We start from the raw sequence: 18375 nt of genomic DNA, 5'->3' as shown, positions 1-18375 counted from the left end.
CCTGTGTTCAGCTACTGTGAGTGGAGATTGTACTCTGGTGAGGAGAGAGGTGGTTCCTCTCTGTCCATATCCATCTGTCCAGGCAGTTCCAGCCAGTGAAAATGTCCAGAAGTGCAGACACATCTAGGGTAAAGGAGACATGTGGGCTTCCTGGAGACACAACAATCTTCTTGAGAACCACAATGACCTGAACATTGTGGGAATGAAGACCTTTCCTGTTGACGGAGGATTGGACAATCACATGTGGCTCTTACAATTGATAGCTGCTTGCAGCGGGTGAGCGAGCAATGCTGGCAAATCCCGGTGTTCAAGATGCTAATTGGTCTTCACCGAAAACATCTCTATGCTCACTGTGCCCGTGCGACCTCTGATAAAGTGGTGAGCAATGAACCGAGGACTGTGGCTGCTCAGAAAGATCCCATGGTGAGGAAGTTGTGAGTTGACGTGACCTTGATGTCGATGAGGGGAGTAGTCCAGGCACGGAGGCACCAGTCCGTGGACTTGCTGCAGGTCATCCCACATCATGGTGACGAGGCTTTGGAAAACCTGAGTCTGTCAGTATATTATGCATAGGACAGGCCCAGGTGGGACATGGTGTTTCTGCTAACAGTGGGAGGAGGTTCCCTGGATGGGCAGGTCAGTGCCTTCTGCCCAGAGGTCCCCGACTTCCTGACTGGCCACAAACACACCTCCGGTACTGAACGTTACCCACTGAGTGAATGCTGGGGAGAGGCCGGCTGTAGCCCTCCCCATGGACTTTGAACAAGAGCAGCCTGCACTGAGATCTGAATCTGTCATCTCAAGTCTACCCACGTCAGCAAGCCCTATAAATAGCGATAAGATTAATAGAACATACCACAATGTGCTTCTGGTTGTATTTAGATTGGCTGCAGGTGGTTTAGTGTGGATCTTTGGTTGTAATTTATGACATTGAGAGTTGTGCAATGTCATATTTGGGTGGGAGTACACAGGGCTGCCAACATTGGGTGAGAGTTGGCAGCCATGGAGTACATCAGGCCTCCGAAGAGGAATTGTGCTTAAGTGACTGGTCCCATGGCAATTGGAGCACAATTACTAATTGCTAGCATGATTTACTATGGGTGGAATCAAAATATATTGCAGAAGTACTGACAAAACTCAAGCCAGTTTCTAAGCCAAGCTGCAAGAGTGAGAGAAAAGGCAGCAGCTGCTAGCCAGCAAACAGGCCCAACATGTGTAAATTAACCTAGGACTGTCCACCTTCAGATGGTACAAGGTTCCACCGTGCTACTTCAAGCTGACCGTTTCTGACTCAGATTGACTGGGCTTGCACATTATGGCCCTGGTTTGTGTTTCTTTTCTGTCGTCAGACCGTTTGCTGCTTTTGCCTGCATTGCATTTTAAAACATGCCGCAGGACATGAGAGGCGTGTCTTCCTTCTTTCTTTCTGTTCTCGATTCTTGCCAGCAGATGATTCATCCTGCCCGTCACAAGTAGAGTGAGAGCTGCGAGTTCAAATGGTTGCAGGAAGCACCGGGGCTAATCATCGTCAGCCCATTGAGCTCGTCTGTGTCAGCACAATGGGCTCATTGAATTCTGCACTGCCTACAGTCAGACCACATTCCTTCCAGTTTCAGGAGCTGGCTTCAATCCATCGCTCTTCAGCTCACTGTAGTTGTTGAACTAAGGGAGAAACATCGGAAAAGGAATAGGCAGTTCAGCTATGATTAAAAAAAAACCCTTATCCATTTAGTAGATTCAGGCCAACCTTTACAGTAGGTCTATTTACCCAAAATAATTCTGCAATCCCTCCTCAATGAAACTAAATCCTACTTCAAACGTGGAACACCATGATCCACCTCTGCCATGGATGGGGTTTTTTCTCTCACTGGCTATGCTTTGCACTAATATCTTGTTTTTGTTTTTGCAGCCTTTTTATTTTAATTTTGTATGTAATTTATGTAGAAATTGATTTGCCTGTGATGCTGCTGTAAGCAAGATGTTCATTGTACTTATACTTTGCCGTACTTGTACATATGACAATAAACTTGAACTTGATGCAGGGTCTCAAACCTGATATAGGGATCGCGTCGCTGCCTCCACAGAAGCTGCTCGACCAACTGAGTTCCCCAGCTGCTGTTTGTTTCACAAGGATTTTGTCGAATGAAAATCTTCGCCCTATTCCTCACTGTACTTGTGCATAAACTCGAGTTGACTTGATTCAAAGGTTGGTCAGTTTCAGTCGACTGGAAGGGTGGAGAGCAAGTTTTCTGTGATCAAGTGCTTCCTGCTTTCACCCCCCATTCCTCCTACTCGCCGGCTCTAAATTGAAAGCCAAGTCCTTCGGATCTGGACTCTGTGTAGACCCAATCAAATCTTTTTAACATTTTACACATTCTAATCACTTTAATTTTCTGAACTCATGAGAAAGCAACGTGTGCTCAGATCTTAACTCCATCCGTGCTATCAGACTGGTGGATCAGTGTAATCCTCTCCCTCACAGCTGTGCATCCCTGCTATTATACTCAGTCACAAACAAAATTCTCCAACTCAAATTCAACCAAACCTTGTGTTAACTCCAATAGAACAAGCACTTCATTATATTCCAGTTTTCCTCAAATAAACTTTGTTACATCCGCCTGGCAGTTTTGATGACTTCATTCTTCAGATTAAATCACTTGGATGATCCATGGCTCCTTGCTTCTTACCACTTACAAAATAACCTTGATGATTCCAACTGTCCGACAGTACCTGAAGCAATCAGACAAAGCTTGCTGCAGAGAGCTGGCCCATCAGAAGGAGGCTCCCGTTCTCAGAAGAAAATCTTGACGATACGAATCGAATCAGAAGACATCCTCTCGCCTTGTGTGGAAAAGCTGAAAGCAATTGATGCGACTGAATGCAAAGAAACAGCTTCAAACAGCCTGTTCCCGCCTGAACAAGTCTCCTGACCTGAAACATCAATTGTTCATTTCCCTCCATAGTTGTTGTCTGATCTATTGATCTCCTCCAAGTTTGTATTTTGGTCAAGATTCCAGCATCTGCAATTTCTTTTGTGTCTGTTGCTCCATATGATGAGACAGTCCCCGCAGAGGGCTCAATGCCACACCTCTAATAAAGCATGTACCAGGTACAAGTTCCCGTCCCATGCCAAGCCCTTGAGTGACCATTCATGGACACTTCTGGTGCGGTCACTGCCTTTGGATGAGGTGTTGAATCAAGGCCCCACATGCTCCCAAACGTGAATGTTCCTGACCACACAACCCTCCTTTGAAAAAAAGCAAACAACTCTTCCTGTTGTTACAAACAATAAGTGCCCATCGGCTACAACTATTGAAGCAAGGTATCTGGCCATGAATACAATGCATGTTGTGCTGAGACAAAATACTATGCTCCCTTAATCATACTATAATAAAACATCAAGAATCTGTGAAATGCTTTGGGCTAGGCTGGATGTTGTGAAAGTAGGTGCATTCCTACCGATGTTACACAATTGATGACTTCACCTCCTCCACTCTTCCTTGCGGGGTTTCCCAACCTGTTAACTCTCTGCTGCTTTCTCATGGGGCTAAAGACTAATCCACAGAACTTTCCTGTAATTAATCCTGGAGCTAAACTACAGCATGTAGTAAAAAGAGATATGAAGAAGGGTCACAACCGAAAACGCCTGCTGCATTCTTCCAGCACTGTGTCTTTTTTTTTGTAAACCGGCATCTGCAGTTCCTTGTTTCTCCAGTCAAAATTCAATGCTGGTTTTGAGATTCAGCTCTTTTAGAATTCCATTTCGCATTTTGTATCCAACCAGTCCTCCTTCTCCCTCAACCCCACCGCACTCTGCACACCCCCAACCACCAACTCTCAATATGTAAGAAGGAACTGCAGATGCTGGTTTAAACCGAAGATAGACACAAAATGCTGGAGTAACTCAGCGGGACAGGCAGCATCTCTTGAGAAAAGTAATGGTTGACGTTTCAACCCTCAGGGTCTCAACCCTCAATTCCAAGTCTCCTCCTTCAGGATTAAAGGAGCCAAGATCCTTGTTGCTCAGAACTGCCACAGAAGACCAAATACCCTGCCAGCTACTTTGCTCCTTTTAAAGGGCCAAGCCCTTCGTGTTACAACATCTGACAAAAAACTTTCATAAAGTGTTTACAAAGTGATGACACTGAATCTGGTCAGCACAGACTACTGGATTAATTACTTGTTTGTGACAGAAGTTTCCCAATGAACCCATGGTCAAGTTGCCTTTAAGGACAGGAACAGTGTATTAATACGAAACTGCTTACATCAGGAATTTGCTATGAATTCACTTTTTCCATTTACGGTTACCAGAAGGCTTGTTTGAGGCTGACTTTTCTTTCTGAACTCACATGCTTTTAATCAGGGGAAGTTTCTAAAAAAAAAACTGTGCGCTCTTAGTCAAGGGCTGAAATACCACACTCAAAACAAAACCCCAGCTCTGCAGTCACATGCTTTCGTCAAAGGCTTGCTTAGTAAAAGTGTCTGCCTTGTGCCAGAATCTGGCTCTCGTCCAACAAAGTAAACCAATGACAGACCGAGGCCACTCAGTTACAACTTGCTCACTTCAAGCTCGGTATCACCAAGTGGAGTTTACTTTTGAACCGATGACTCAGTCTTGAGAGTTTCAAAATCCCCCCACACCCACTCCAAGGCTGAGCTTCATCCCCCAGTCACGCTAATTTCCTGGCTGGCTCCCGCACTGGTCTCAGGCACACAGTGGCTGCGAGCGGGGGAAGCTCTGAATTGCAGTAGTACACGATGCAAGAGCGGTCACGCTCCCTGCCGTCTTATTGCCCCCAAAGTGAAGACTTCTTCCCGCACCAGGGATGTAGGAACTGAAACTGTACTCAGAGGTAATGGAGAAGCCAGAACATGTCAAAATGAAACCTTCCTCGGCACAATGCTGCCTTTTCCATGGTTGCCTCATTCTGACAGACATCCCATGTTGACAGATCTTGGCACACAATGCAGCCTTTATTATTCTGTCTCAAGGCTTAAAACTATTAACTTCAGAATAATCCCAGTTTAGCTGGAATGGCACTGTTTCTATCAGGGAGTACTTGGATTCAAGTCCCACACAACAGCTCCCAGTGCGGTGCTGAGGGGCTGGTGTTCGGTGTTTTTGGCGAGATGTTAATCTTGAGGTCCAATCTCAGAAAACTATTTCCATTGTTCTCCTTGCAACCCCAGGCACCATTTAAGATCCCCCCCATTCGTACGGCCAAAACACTCGGCCATCACCACATTGCTGCCTGCGGGATCTTGCTGTGCACAGGTTAGCCCACATGCTATCCCACATGTCAGCCAGCATGTGAAGACATTGTAATACCCATCTAGAATCTGAAGAAAAGTCCTGACCCGAAGTGTCCGTCAATAAGCGAGTTTGGTATTCCGACTGCGCATGCAAAGGTCATAGGTCACTCGCTATAAACATTCTCTAAACTGTGGTGCTGCGTTGTGTGCAGGCTTGCGTTTCGTCCAAGGTCGTGCCCGGGTGTCCGGCGCTGTTAAATTGCTGCTGGACCATCCCCGTTCTCTCCTGGGTGTCCCGTCCCTGTCCAGAGGTGTCCTTGGTGGCCTTGGGCTGGCGGGGCACCGGCTGCAAGTCCGGGGCCGCCACCACCAGTCCAGGGCTGCCAGCCAACCCGGCGGGACAGGCAGAGCCGAGCTGGAGCCAGGTAGCAGGAGAGTGGGGTGTAACAGCAAGAGAGAGAGAAGGGGCAGATACAAGTGGGAGACAGAGGGGGGAGACTGGACCCGGCGGGACAGGCAGAGCTGAGCCGGAGCCAGGTAGCGGGAGAGTGGGGTGTAACAGCGTGAGAGAGGGGGCAGATGCGAATGGGAGACAGAGGGGGAAAGGGATGGTCCAGTGGCGGTTCAGCAGCGCTTGCGGCGCCGGGGACCCGGGATCGATCCTGGCTGCAGATGAGGCGTGGGTCTGTGTGCTCGCTCTCCCACTCACCCCCGTTCCTCAGATTAAATATATTTTTACACATAAATCATGAATAAAGATAAGAATTTGTACAGTTTATATAGCCAGCAGTGTCCTTTGACAAATCACAATTCCTTCTGTTTTTCGGAATACCGAACTCGCTTATTTCCCCCCGCAGATGCTGCCTAGGGTTGCCAACTGTCCCGTATTAGCCGGGACATCCCGTATATTGGGCTAAATTGGCTTGTCCCATACGGGACCGCCCTGTCCCATATTTGACTGCTGCTATCGGGTTGAGGGGACTGTCGGGTCGGAGCGCCGCGTCCGGCCCCACCTCACCCGTCCCGACGTAGTGCAGCCAATGGAGTGCAGCAGCAGTGCCTCGCCCATGGCCCAGTCGGCCGGCAGCCCGACCAGCTGTCCGACCTTCGGACGCTCGCTTGCAGCTGACACCACTACCCTTCCTTCTCATGGCCGATCATCGGTTCATGAGTTGGATGGGGTGCCGGACTTTGAGATGAGGGCCAACTCCTCATCTCGCCCGCCGGCTGGGCTTTATGTGCACTCCAGCACCTGGGCCAACCATCATTCACCTAGCCACGGCCGAGTCGGTCAACGAATTGCCGTCGGGAATTTGTCCCTTATTTTGGCCTTTTGTCCATTAGTTGGGAATGAGAAAGTTGGCGACCTTAATGCTGCCTGACCTGCTGAGTTCCTTGTTTCTTGCTCCGGTTACTCACAGGAACGAACCCTTCGTCCACAATGTTTGATCCCAAATTGATGCTTAGCTGAACTGATCTCATTTGCCTGCTGATCCACGGATCAACTGATCCATATCCCTCTAATTCCGTGACCTTCCATGTGCTTATCTAAAAGCCTATTTAACACCACTAACATATCTGCCTCCACCACCACCCCTGGCAACGCTTTTCAGGCCCCCAGCATCCTCTACGTAAAAAAACATGTCTTGTCCTATTTCCCATTTTTATAATTTTTTTAATATCTTCCCCTCATCTTCTTCCTAACCTCTCCGATCTTCTCTTCCCCCTACACCCTGACTTGGTCGCAGGTTGCGTAAACAGAACTAAGATGTGTGGTGTAGAACTTCCACCTCCAGACGGGCCGTATAATCTGCTCCAGGTTTTCAGTCAACCCGTTGGGGGGGAATACTTTGCTTGCAGCAAAGGCCTTGGCTCAGAAACACACCTGTTCTGCCAGAGCATGCGTACAGTATATACATGAATATATAACTGCAGCCCAAGACTGGCAAAATAATTAAACGTCTGTCTGCAGAGAAAAAGCAAAAGAATAATTCATACTAGACAAAAAAGACAAAAGCCCATCTGAACTTGAGAAGGAATGACTTGAAGTGGGCCAGCAGGTGTTTGTGTTTGATCTTCAAAACAGAGTCGGAGGGTGTGCAGCTGTGGATATGCTTCTGATGTCCACTTAAGGCATGTGGGACAACGTGGCGTCTACTGACACTGTGTCAGCCAGAGAGGTGGTGCCTGCCCGTGGTGAGACTCGGAGCACAAGGGCTATTTTATAGCAAAGAATGTCTGCACCTTGGGCAGAGTCTATTTAAATAGTCCAAAAATGCAGCCTGGGGAGTCTATTTAAGGACACCACTCACCACAGCAACAGTGTACTAAGTCTAAATAAACCTCTACAATTCAACCATCTCACTACACCACCCTCGTGCATTGGGTCATTGAAAATGTCACCCATTTCAAGCGCCAGTAATGTTTCCTCACAATAGCAGGATCACTTATCCAATGTGATGCGGTGATTTGAGAATTTGGGTAAATGCCAGATTTAGAGGGTTTTGTAAATGCTCAGCACTCCCCACCCAGCAGGGAGCCTTTAAATCCACGGCTCTCCTTGTGCCCAAGTTACATCCAAACCTGTGATGGGAGGAAACTGGAGCATCCAGAAGAGATCCACACAGTCACAGGAAGAACGTGAAGACTCCACCTGAGGCCAGGATCGAGCCCGGGTCTCTGTCGCAGTGGCTCTACCAGCTACGTCATGTGTGGTAATGAAGGAAATATAACAATCAATCAGCACACAGCAAGATCCCACACAAAGCAACGTGATAATGACCAGATTATTGGCTTTAGAGGTGTTGATGAGGAAATAAGGCCCACACACTGGCTAGAAGCTCACTGCTCTTCCATTACTGCCATGGCATCTCTGACAACCCCACTCCTCACCCAGGGCAGCGCATGCAATACTGCGCTAAGTTCTCTCTGAAACTGAACTCTGAGCCAGAGCTACGAGTGCTACCCACTGATCACAGACTAGGCCCTGACTAACAACATGGGTTCCATCCTGATCTTGGGTGCTGCCTGCCTGGGGTTGTTTGCATGTTCTCTCTGTGACTGCTTCAGTCTCCTCAGGGTGCTCCAGTTTTCTCCCACACAGGCTGGGATATGACGGGTCAAGACAGTACTTCATGAATAAATGCATGGCGTTGCATGCTAAATTGGGCCTTGCTACCCGCCTGAGGCCATCAGGTCCAGACTGCATGTGGCAGGTATGGGTTGGGACAGGTATTAGTCCCGGGGCTCAGAACAGAATGGGTGGGGCTGGCTCTGTAAGTGCACACACTTCTACTATACTAGGCTGAGTGTTCACACATCCCCAACAGTCAGGCAGTACACTCGAGTATCCTACTGTAAACCCCCTCATCTCCGACCTTCTTTCATATATCTGAAGCCCCCCGTTCCTGACTCAAATCAAACACCCAACCTCTACAATCCCTGTCATGAGCTTCCTCCCACAAACCTCTCTCAACTTTAATTCCACAACCCTTACTACTTAGTTTAGATTTCAGATTTTTTTAAACTGTTGTTAAGCTGAAAAGATTTACGAAGACTGTCAGGACTCGAGGGCCTGAGCTGTAGGGAGAGGTTGAGCAGGCTAGGACTTTATTCCTTGCAGTGCAGGAGGATGAGGGGTGATCTTATAGAGCAGTACAAGATCATGAGAGGAATAGAAAGGGTAAATGCACAGAGTAAGGGAATCGAGAATCAGAGGACGTAGCTTTAAGGTGAGATTTAATAACCTGAGGCCAACTTTCTTTACATGGGTGTATGGAATGAGCTGCCGGAAGAGGTTGTTGAGTCAGGTACCACCATTACGTTTAAGAAACATTTAGACAGATACATGGATAGGATAGGTTTAGAGGGACCTGGGCCAAACGCAGGCAGGTGGGACTAATGTAGATGGGGCATGTTGGTTGGTGGCAAGTTGGGCCAATGGGCCTATTTCCACGCTGTATGACTCTACTCATGACCCTCATTAACAATCCCACTGAATATTAATTCCCCAAACTTTTCCTGGTATTATTCCAGATGGAGGGATGGGCTTGGAGGACAGGTTAGGGAATGGGATGGTGATGGTTCTTCAGACTAGAAGTCCAGAAGAGACATCACCTTAACCCCCCCCCCCCCCCCCCCCCCCCCCGGTCCTCTCCTTCCCCAAACTTCTCCAATCATATTCCACTTTGTAACTTTGTCACAGCTCTATAATTGCAGACTCTTTGCATACTAGGTTTATGGTATGCAAAATAAAGAATTTCACTGTGACATGTCGTGTGTGATAATGAGAAGGTAAACCAAAATGCTGGAGAAACTCAGCGGGTGAGGCAGCATCTATGGAGCGAAGGACTAGGCGACGTTTCGGCTCGAGACCCTTCTTCAGACTCAATACTGTGATAATAAAGTATTAATCAATCGTATTCCTAAACCTTCACACTCTCCATATCTGTCCCTACAATTGCCACTTGTCCTCAACTTTCAAACTAGTATGCGCTTCTTTTCATTGCTCTGTGACCAGGCATTAACCTTTATCCTGTCCGTACGTACCCTTGTTGCAATTTGCTTCTACCCAGTTTAATGGGGCACCTGAATTGGACATCTGGAGTTTGATTAACCTGGTATTATTCCAGATGGAGGGATGGGCTTGGAGGACAGGTTAGGGAATGGGATGGTGATGGTTCTTCAGACTAGAAGTCCAGAAGAGACATCACCTTAACATTACAGTTCAGCTACTGAGGAAATGCAGTCTAACCATAAGATCATCACTCAACGCATTGCAGTGGAAATCCGGCACTCTCTCCCTCAGGAGATCATTAAGCCTGGTGTTCAGTTGAAGAAGGAACCAAATTCAGCAACAAGTTCAGGAATAGCCACTTCCCAACTACCATCAGGCCATTGATCACTATGAACTCCAACTAAATTTCAAACTACCCAGGTTGCTTTAAGGAGTTTGGGCTTTGTTTTGATTGGTGAACAATATAGTCTTTTTTTCATTGAACTGTTTTTTTAATGTCTGTTTATTATATTATCTATTGGGTACTGTGTTTACAAACCCTTTGTGTTGCTGCAAGTAAGAATCTCATTATTCTGTTTTGGTAAAGATGACAACAAAACCTTCTTGATTCTTGAATTGTTCCCGATGTTGGGGAAGTCCAGTACAAGGGGTCACAGTTTAAGGATAAGGGGGAAATCTTTTAGGACCGAGATGAGGAAAACATTTTTCACACAGAGAGTGGTGAATCTCTGGAATTCTCTGCCACAGAAGGTAGTTGAGGCCAGTTCATTGACTATATTTAAGAGGGAGTTAGATGTGGCTCTTGTGGCTAAAGGGATCAGGGGGTATGGAGAGAAGGCAGGTACAGGATACTGAGTTGGATGATCAGCCATGATCATATTTAATGGCGGTGCAGGCTCGAAGGGCCGAATGGCCTACTCCTGCACCTATTTTCTATGTTTCTATGAATTAACCATGATCTCACCGACTGGTCAAACAGACTAGTCTAAATGGCCTATTTTTTCTCTTCCTGTGGGGATATCTGTAGGATACACATCTGATGGAATCCTGCACCTCGAGGAGACCATTCGGCCCATTGTACCAGGACCAACTCGATGAAGGAGGGATCTGCCATCAGCATTGGCTCAAGGTGTTCTGATGCTCATTGTTGGCAGGGCCCACATCCTGTAATCCCAGCCTTGCACCCTCTTCCCACGCTGTGTGACTCTACTTGCACCCTTTGTTGCTGTCTCCAGCTTTGGACCCCGTCTCTGAATGAAAGTAATGGAGCAGGGTGAAAAAAAAATAAAGCGGTTGCAGGAACATCTGTTTGGTTTCGTTGTTATTGCCAGCTGCAGCTCAGGGGTTTTCCACAGTGCAGAAGGAGACCGAGTGTCAAAAGCTGAATGTTTTTAACCACAAGCTGCTGGATGGAGGAAGCAGTGATAGTTGCCGAGGCCCTGCGAGAGTGGGAGTAGGTGGGGGCGGTGGAATGTGTAAAGAATGGAATTACCAATAAAGTCTGGAAGCACTAAGCCTGCTGTTAAACACTGCCTGTGGCTGAGTGAGCACCAGTCTTGACTGAGCCAGAGACCAGGATCTCCAGACTTACGATTTGAGCAGATAATCCAAGCTGAGAGTCCCTGAGCAGCACTGGTCAGGGCACTGCAAACTGTGCCCCCCCCCCCCCTCTCCCTGTTATCTTAGGTGAATGTAAAAACCACACTGTACAACTCAAGTCAGTTCAAAATGACTAGGCCAATATTAAAAGTTGATCATCAGTCCCAAAGGACAAAATGGCTTCTGAGTTTCCTTCACTGCAGTTGTGAACAGACTTGAAAAAGACTTCAATCAAGCTTTCATCTCAGATCCCAAATCATCCCTCAAAGTGACTAATGACACTCCAAAGACTGTGACCATCCTAATCTATGTCTTCCCTAATCGTCCTTTTCAAACTCTCTACCCCTGTGATGTGGGTAACCACAGTATCATCCTTCAATGACCTTTCAGTGGGGAGGATTGTGTGTTCCTGGTTCTATCATCATCTGTCTGGTAATGGCCAGATTATCTCCAACAGTTGTTTGTGCTCCGCATCATTGCCTGTCCCCCTTCCTGGGCCCCCTGGTGTTTCTCAATCGTATGCAACCACTCGGTAATATCTGAAAGTACAGTTTCAATTTCCACATGTATGTTGACAATACTCAGCCCACCTCAGCCTTGCTTTACTGCTCCGCATCTTCTGATTTGACCCACTACTCCCTTGGTAGCCAGCCACGGTAGTTCACACGCAACTCCTCCAACTTCCTCTACTGCAACCGGTGTTCCCCCATATGGCCTACTGTACATCGGCGAGACCAAATGAAGACTCGGCGACCATTTTGCTGAAGACTTCCGCTCGGTCCGCAAGGCCTACTGGATCTCCCCATTACTAACCATTTTAACTCCCCTGCCCATTCCAATACCGATCTTTCTGCCATTGGCTCCTCCATTGACAGACTGAGGCCACATTCAAAACTGAGGAACAGAACCTCGTAGGTTTGTACCCCGTTCCAGCAATATGAACATTGAATTCTCCAATTTTCCAATTTTAGCTGACAACACTCTCAGTCAGTCAATTTTATTTGGAAAGCACATTTAAAAACAACTCACGTTGACCAAAGCGCTGTACATCAGTGCAGGTACTAATGTGCTACATACATTGGTACACAGACCTAACAATACATACATAAACTGTTTACAGCGCCCCCTCAGAGGGCCTCAAAAATGCTAGGGAGTAGAAATAGGTTTTGAGCCTCGACTTAAAGGAGTCGATGGAGTGGGGCAGTTCTGATGAGGAGAGAGATGCTGTTCCACAGTCTAGGTGCTGCAACCGCAAAACGCGCGGTCACCCCTGAGCTTAAACCTAGACAGAGGGATAGTCAGCAGCCCCAAGTCGGCCGACCTGAGGGACCTGGAGGTAGAATGGTGGGTTAGAAGATTTTTGATATAGGGGGGGCAAGCCCGTTAAGGGCTTTGTATACGAATAAGAGGAGCTTGAAGTTGATTCTGTACCGTATTGGGAGCCAGTGGAGAGAGGCCAGAATCGGGGTGATGTGGTCCCTTTTACGGGTACCCGTCAGAAGTCTCGCTGCGGCGTTTTGAACCAATTGCAGGTGGGACAGGGATGATTGGCTGATGCCAGTGTTAGGGAGTTGCAGTAGTCAAGGCAGGAGGAGATGAATGCATGGATGATTTTTTGAAGGTCGTCGAATTGGAGGAATGGTTTGATTTTAGCTACAGTACGAAGCTGGAAGAAACTAGCTTTTACCACAGAGTTGACTTGCTTGTCAAACTTTAATTCAGAGTCAAATATCTGCCTTGCCTTACCTACACACTTTGTCCTGCCTCTCCTCTCTTCCAGCTTTCTTAACCCCCCCTCCCCCCCCCCCCCACATCAGTCTGAAGAAGGGCCCGGACCTGAAACATCAAACTTGTGCAATTTTGGTCTCCTAATTTGAGGAAGAACATTATTGCTATTGAGGGAATGCAGCGTAGGTTCACCAGGTTAATTCCCAGGATGGCGGGACTGACGAATGATGAAAGAATGGTTCGACTGGGCTTGTATTCGTTGGAATTTAGAAGGATGAGAGGAGATCATAGAAACATATAAAATATTTAAGAATTGGACAGGGTAGATGCAGGAAAAATGTTCCTGATGTTGGGGGCATCCAGAACCAGGGTCCACAATTTAAGAATAAGGAGTCATTTAGGACTGAGATGAGGAAATTTTTTTTCATCCAGAGTTATGAATCTGTGAAATTCTCTGCCACAGAAGTCAGTGGAGGCCAATTCAATGGATGTTTTCAAGAGAGTTAGATTTAGCTCTTGGGCTAAGGGAATCAAGGGGTATGGGGAAAAAGCAGGATCTGGGTACTGATTTTGGATGATCAGCCATGATCAGATTGAATGGCGGTGCCAACTCGAAGGGCCGAATGGCCTACTCCTGAACCAATTTTCTATGTTTCTATGTCACCTATTCATGTTCTCCAGACTGTCTGACTCGCTGAGTTACTCCAGCACCTTGTTTCCTAACAGTATTTTCCTCCACTTAAACACAACAAAATCCAAAGCCGTCTTTTCTGATCCCTGAGCGAAATAAAGTGAGCTGCTGGAGGAACTCATGGGTCAGTCAGCTTCTGTTGGGGGAAATTTATAGTGGACATTTCTGGTCAGGATCCTTCATCCATTCCTTTCTACTTAGAAACATAGAAAATAGGTGCAGGAGTAGGCCATTCAACCCTTCAAGCCAGCACCGCCATTCAATATGATCATGGCTGATCATCCAAAATCAATACCCCGTTCCAGCTTTCTCCCCATATCCCTTGATTCCGTTAGCCCTAAGAGCTATATCTAACTCTCTCTTGAATCTTGAGACTCCTGGCACACGGCCTGCTCTCCAATAATCAGCTTCATCCCTGTCTCTGCCAATTCCCTAAGCTTGGCCCATTGGCAGTGGTGCTACCATCTTTGACCCTGCACCAGGGCACAAGACCATTTACATGTCAGCCCTTACCTGTGCTCAGATGAAATCCTTGCCTTTGCTGCCTCTGTGTTTCACTCCCCTCACCCATCCAAGCACTAATCCTGACCGCCACCACCGTAGCTGCGCCTCTCCTCCACAATGGCCAAGCTTTGGGCCAAATTATTCCTGTGCAACTCAGAGTCAAATTCTTGCAAGCGGCCTTGGAACATTTACAGCCTTACGGGGCTGTACAAAATACAGAATCCAAGGCTTCACATCATGAAGAAGGGCCCTGACCTAAAGGCCACCTATCCATGTTCTCCTGAGCTGCTGCCTGACCCGTTGAGCTACCCCAACCCTTTGTGTTTCATTGTAAACCAGCATCTGCAGTTCTTTGTTTCGATCTTTCACATCTCTCTTTGCTGCTATATCACAAGGGCGAGGATCAGTCAGAGCCTAGGATATCCGCACCGCCATGAGTGAACAGAGCAGGCGAAGATCGAGCTCTTCCACTCACCATTCCTTTAAGGCTTTCCCTCAATGGTAAACACAGCAAAATACCATTGAGGGAAAATACACAGCTCAGTAGTGGAGGTGCAGCTCCACCTTGTGGGGATGCTGCGGTATTTCTGCAGCATAAAATGGAGGCGCTCGTCCCGATGCATTATGGATCAGGCTGATGTTACCTCAGAATGACACAAAAGTGCTTGAATAATTCAGCATCCTGCAGGTTGTGTCTTTATCTTGTAAACTAGCACCGGCAGTTCCTTGTACCTGCTTTTACCTCTGGCCTGGCAATCCACATAAAAACTACTTCGGAGGGCATCCCAATCCACAGCGTACTCGGAATGATGTTCTGATCTCAGGAACTGGATGCACTTCCTATCTGGTCCCTCAGCCTCACCCCAGCTATGTAGCATGGCTCCTTTCATTGGAATTAGCTCACCAACCTGAATGAAAAGATTAGTGGCCTGGTTATTCTCTTTAACATTTCATTTTATCCTAACATTTTTGATTCATTTCTAATAATTTAACATGCCTAATTTATAGATTTATTTTTGTTATTAATTACCTGAAACTTACCAAAACTATTTGTACTGTTGTTAAATGTTTTTGATTTTCAGAAACAATTAAAAATGGAGCAAAGGTCTTTGACCCTGATAAGCTGATAGAAGACGAAACGGTTGGGTCCAGAAAGGGATGGCCAAGTGCTGAAGACAAATATGGGCCATAATATGGAGAATACAAGGCATCTTCAACCTCTCATTTCTATGGTCTGAGGTACCCATCTGTTGTACTGGAGCATAAGAAGCGAGGGTCGCCAGAGAAGAGCTCAGACTGCCGGCCTGCGGCCTATAAGATCCGGTAGGAGAGTGGCCGATTCAGGCACTCCAAGCGTGTTCGACCGTCCCGACGTCGGAGTTTCGATCATCCCGACGAGAGGGTTATGTACATCCGGCCGTCCCTAGCGGCAACTGCAGAGGGTTTATGGCCCCGACCACGGATGAACAAAGGAGGACTGACTGAACTTTGTTGCCTTCCACTAGTGAAGAATGCTGTGGTGGATGTTTGTGTTAAATTCGATTGTGTATTGTGTTATTTTTTCATCTGTATCGCTGCATGGCAAATTCATTTCACTGTACCTTAGACGGTGCATGTGATGAATAAATTTGACTTTGACATAATTGACTACCAGTCTGAAGAAGGGTTTCGGCCCGAAACGTTGCCTATTTCCTTCGCTCCATAGATGCTGCTGCACCCGCTGGGTTTCTCCAGCATTTTTCTCTACCTTCGATTTTCCAGCATCTGCAATTCCTTCTTAAACATAATTGACTACCGTCTGGTACCACTTATGTCCACCACAATGAAGTTCTTCAAGAGATTGTTTTTTGCTCAAATAAACTCCTGCCTCAGAAATGGCCTTGGTCTGTTTCAACTTGTCCAACACCATAACAGGTCAACAGCAATGGTATCTCACTGCAGCTCCACTCTGCCCTGGACCATCTGAATAATGGGAACACACGTCAAGGTGCTGTTCAACTACAGGTTGATATTCAACACAATAAATCCCTCCAAACTCAGATTGGAGCCTCCGTACACCTCCTTGTGCAACTTATTGAGATCATCAGCTGATCTCAATCAGTATGTATCAGTAACAACATCTCCCTCCTCACTGCCCATAAAGAGTGTGCTTAGCTCCCTGCTCTACTCTCTTTACACACGAGTGTGTCTATGCAGTTATAATATATAAATTTGCTGACTTAGCCGAAACACGGGTGTGATTTGTCAGCGCGCAGGAAAGTGATGAAATCCCTGGTTGAGTGGTGCCGCAATAACAATTTCTCGCTCAATGCCAACAAAACTAAGGAACTAATCGTTGATTTCAGAAAGGGGAAGTTAGGAGACCACATGCCAGTTTTCATTGGCGGGTTGGAGTTAGCAGCAGATTTGACATGTCACCAAATACTATCTAAATGTACTGTCCGATGTACTGTAGAAAGTATCCTGACTGGTTGTATTGTAGCCTGTACTTCCAACGCACAGGAATGCAAAGGGCTGTAGAGTGCTGTACCCGGCCCGGTCCATCACAGGCGCAGCCCTCCGCACCATTGAAACCATCTACATGAGGCATTGCCACAAGGCGGCATCTATCACCAAGTATCCCTCTTGCTATTATCATTGGGCAGTCGATACAGAAGCCTGAAGTATACCACCACATTTAGGAACAGTGACTTTCCTGCAAACATCAGATTATTTTACTGCCTATAGAACCCTAATCCCACCTCCTGCACTACCAGACTTGTTTTCTAATTGTATTTTGCACTGCCTTGTAGAATATATGTTCTTGTGTGTTATCTGAATGTGACTGATGCCACGGCAAGCAATTTTTTCATTGCACCTGTAGCTCACCATATTTGTGCAGTCATACAGCACAGAAACAGGCTCTTCAGCTCAACTAATCTATGTCAACCAAGATGCCCCATCTAAGTTAGTCCCATTTGCTTGCATTTGGTCCATATCCCTCTGAACCTTTCCCATCCATAAGCCTGTCCAAGTGCATTTTAAATGTTGTTATTGTACCTGCCTCAATTATCTCTTCTGGCAGCTCATTCTATACACCCATCACCCTCTGACTGAAAATGTTGCTCCTCAGGTTCCTACAAAAACATTTTTCCTCATCTTAAATCTATGTCCTCTGGTCGTTGATTCTCCTACCCTGGGTAAAAGACTGAACACAATACTGCAAATGCAGCCTCACCCTCAATGTACGTATGACAATATACTCAACTTGATTCAAGGGTGTTCTAGGACATGGCCCTAGGATCTGCCACTTAAAGCCTAGTCACCACTCAAGCGCGACTCAATATCAGACTCTCGCGTAGGGATGGTTGACTCAGGACCCATACAGATCGATCCTACAGTGATATCACAGGAAGAGTGGCTAACTGCACCAACATGGATGGGAATGAGTGGTTGAAATTACAGACACATAGGTAAAAATTGAAGCTGCACGAGGCAGACAGAGATTGATAATATAATTTCTTCACCCACCCCTTTACTGCAGCACCTTGTAATAACAATGCAGTCATAAATAGGCTCCCTAGTCCCAGGTACAATTTCTAGCTTTTGGAAAAGATGATAATCTGACAGTGTTCATAAGTGATAGGAGCAGAATCAAGCCATTCGGCCCATCAAGTCTACTCTGCCATTCAATCATGACTGATCAACCTCTCCCCTCCCCAAATCTCCTGCCTTATCCCCATAATCCTTGACACCCGTTAACAAATATTAAAAAGTGAACCTTCAGCTAACCAAAGGAGATAGATTAGAACCCTGCTGTGTGCATCTGAAGATCTTTTCCGTTTACACATATTTCATGTCAATACGGGTTTAGCTTAGGTGGGGAAGTTTTGGTTTGTATTTTCTTAGCTGAAATTCAATTTATTGCTAAATATGTAATCCCATTCAACCTGTCTTCCCAATTTAAGTGCAATGCCATTGTAACTATTGAAACGTGAAATGTAATTCAAAACAGTGGAATTATAGCATGTTATAATATTAAACAGAGTAGAGGGGGAAGGCAGCTCAAGTCCAGTTCGATCAGGCTGGGGAGGAGTACATTGTC

General features: G+C 46.6%; 1 long non-coding RNA gene across 1 annotated transcript in view; it reads left to right on the top strand.

The window, feature by feature from the left end:
* LOC116973574 overlaps positions 1-11064 on the top strand; it is a 34873-nt gene extending 23809 nt beyond the window's left edge. The window contains exon 2 of the long non-coding RNA XR_004412083.1: positions 10797-11064. This is a non-coding gene — a long non-coding RNA (uncharacterized LOC116973574). The remainder of the gene's footprint in view (positions 1-10796) is intronic.
* Positions 11065-18375: the final 7311 nt, after the last annotated feature.

The sequence above is a fragment of the Amblyraja radiata genome, chromosome 5 (genome assembly GCF_010909765.2).
Source record: "Amblyraja radiata isolate CabotCenter1 chromosome 5, sAmbRad1.1.pri, whole genome shotgun sequence".
Classification (NCBI taxonomy): domain Eukaryota; kingdom Metazoa; phylum Chordata; class Chondrichthyes; order Rajiformes; family Rajidae; genus Amblyraja; species Amblyraja radiata.
Note: the sequence above shows the minus strand (reverse complement) of the source record. Positions and strands in the feature narration are given on the sequence as shown.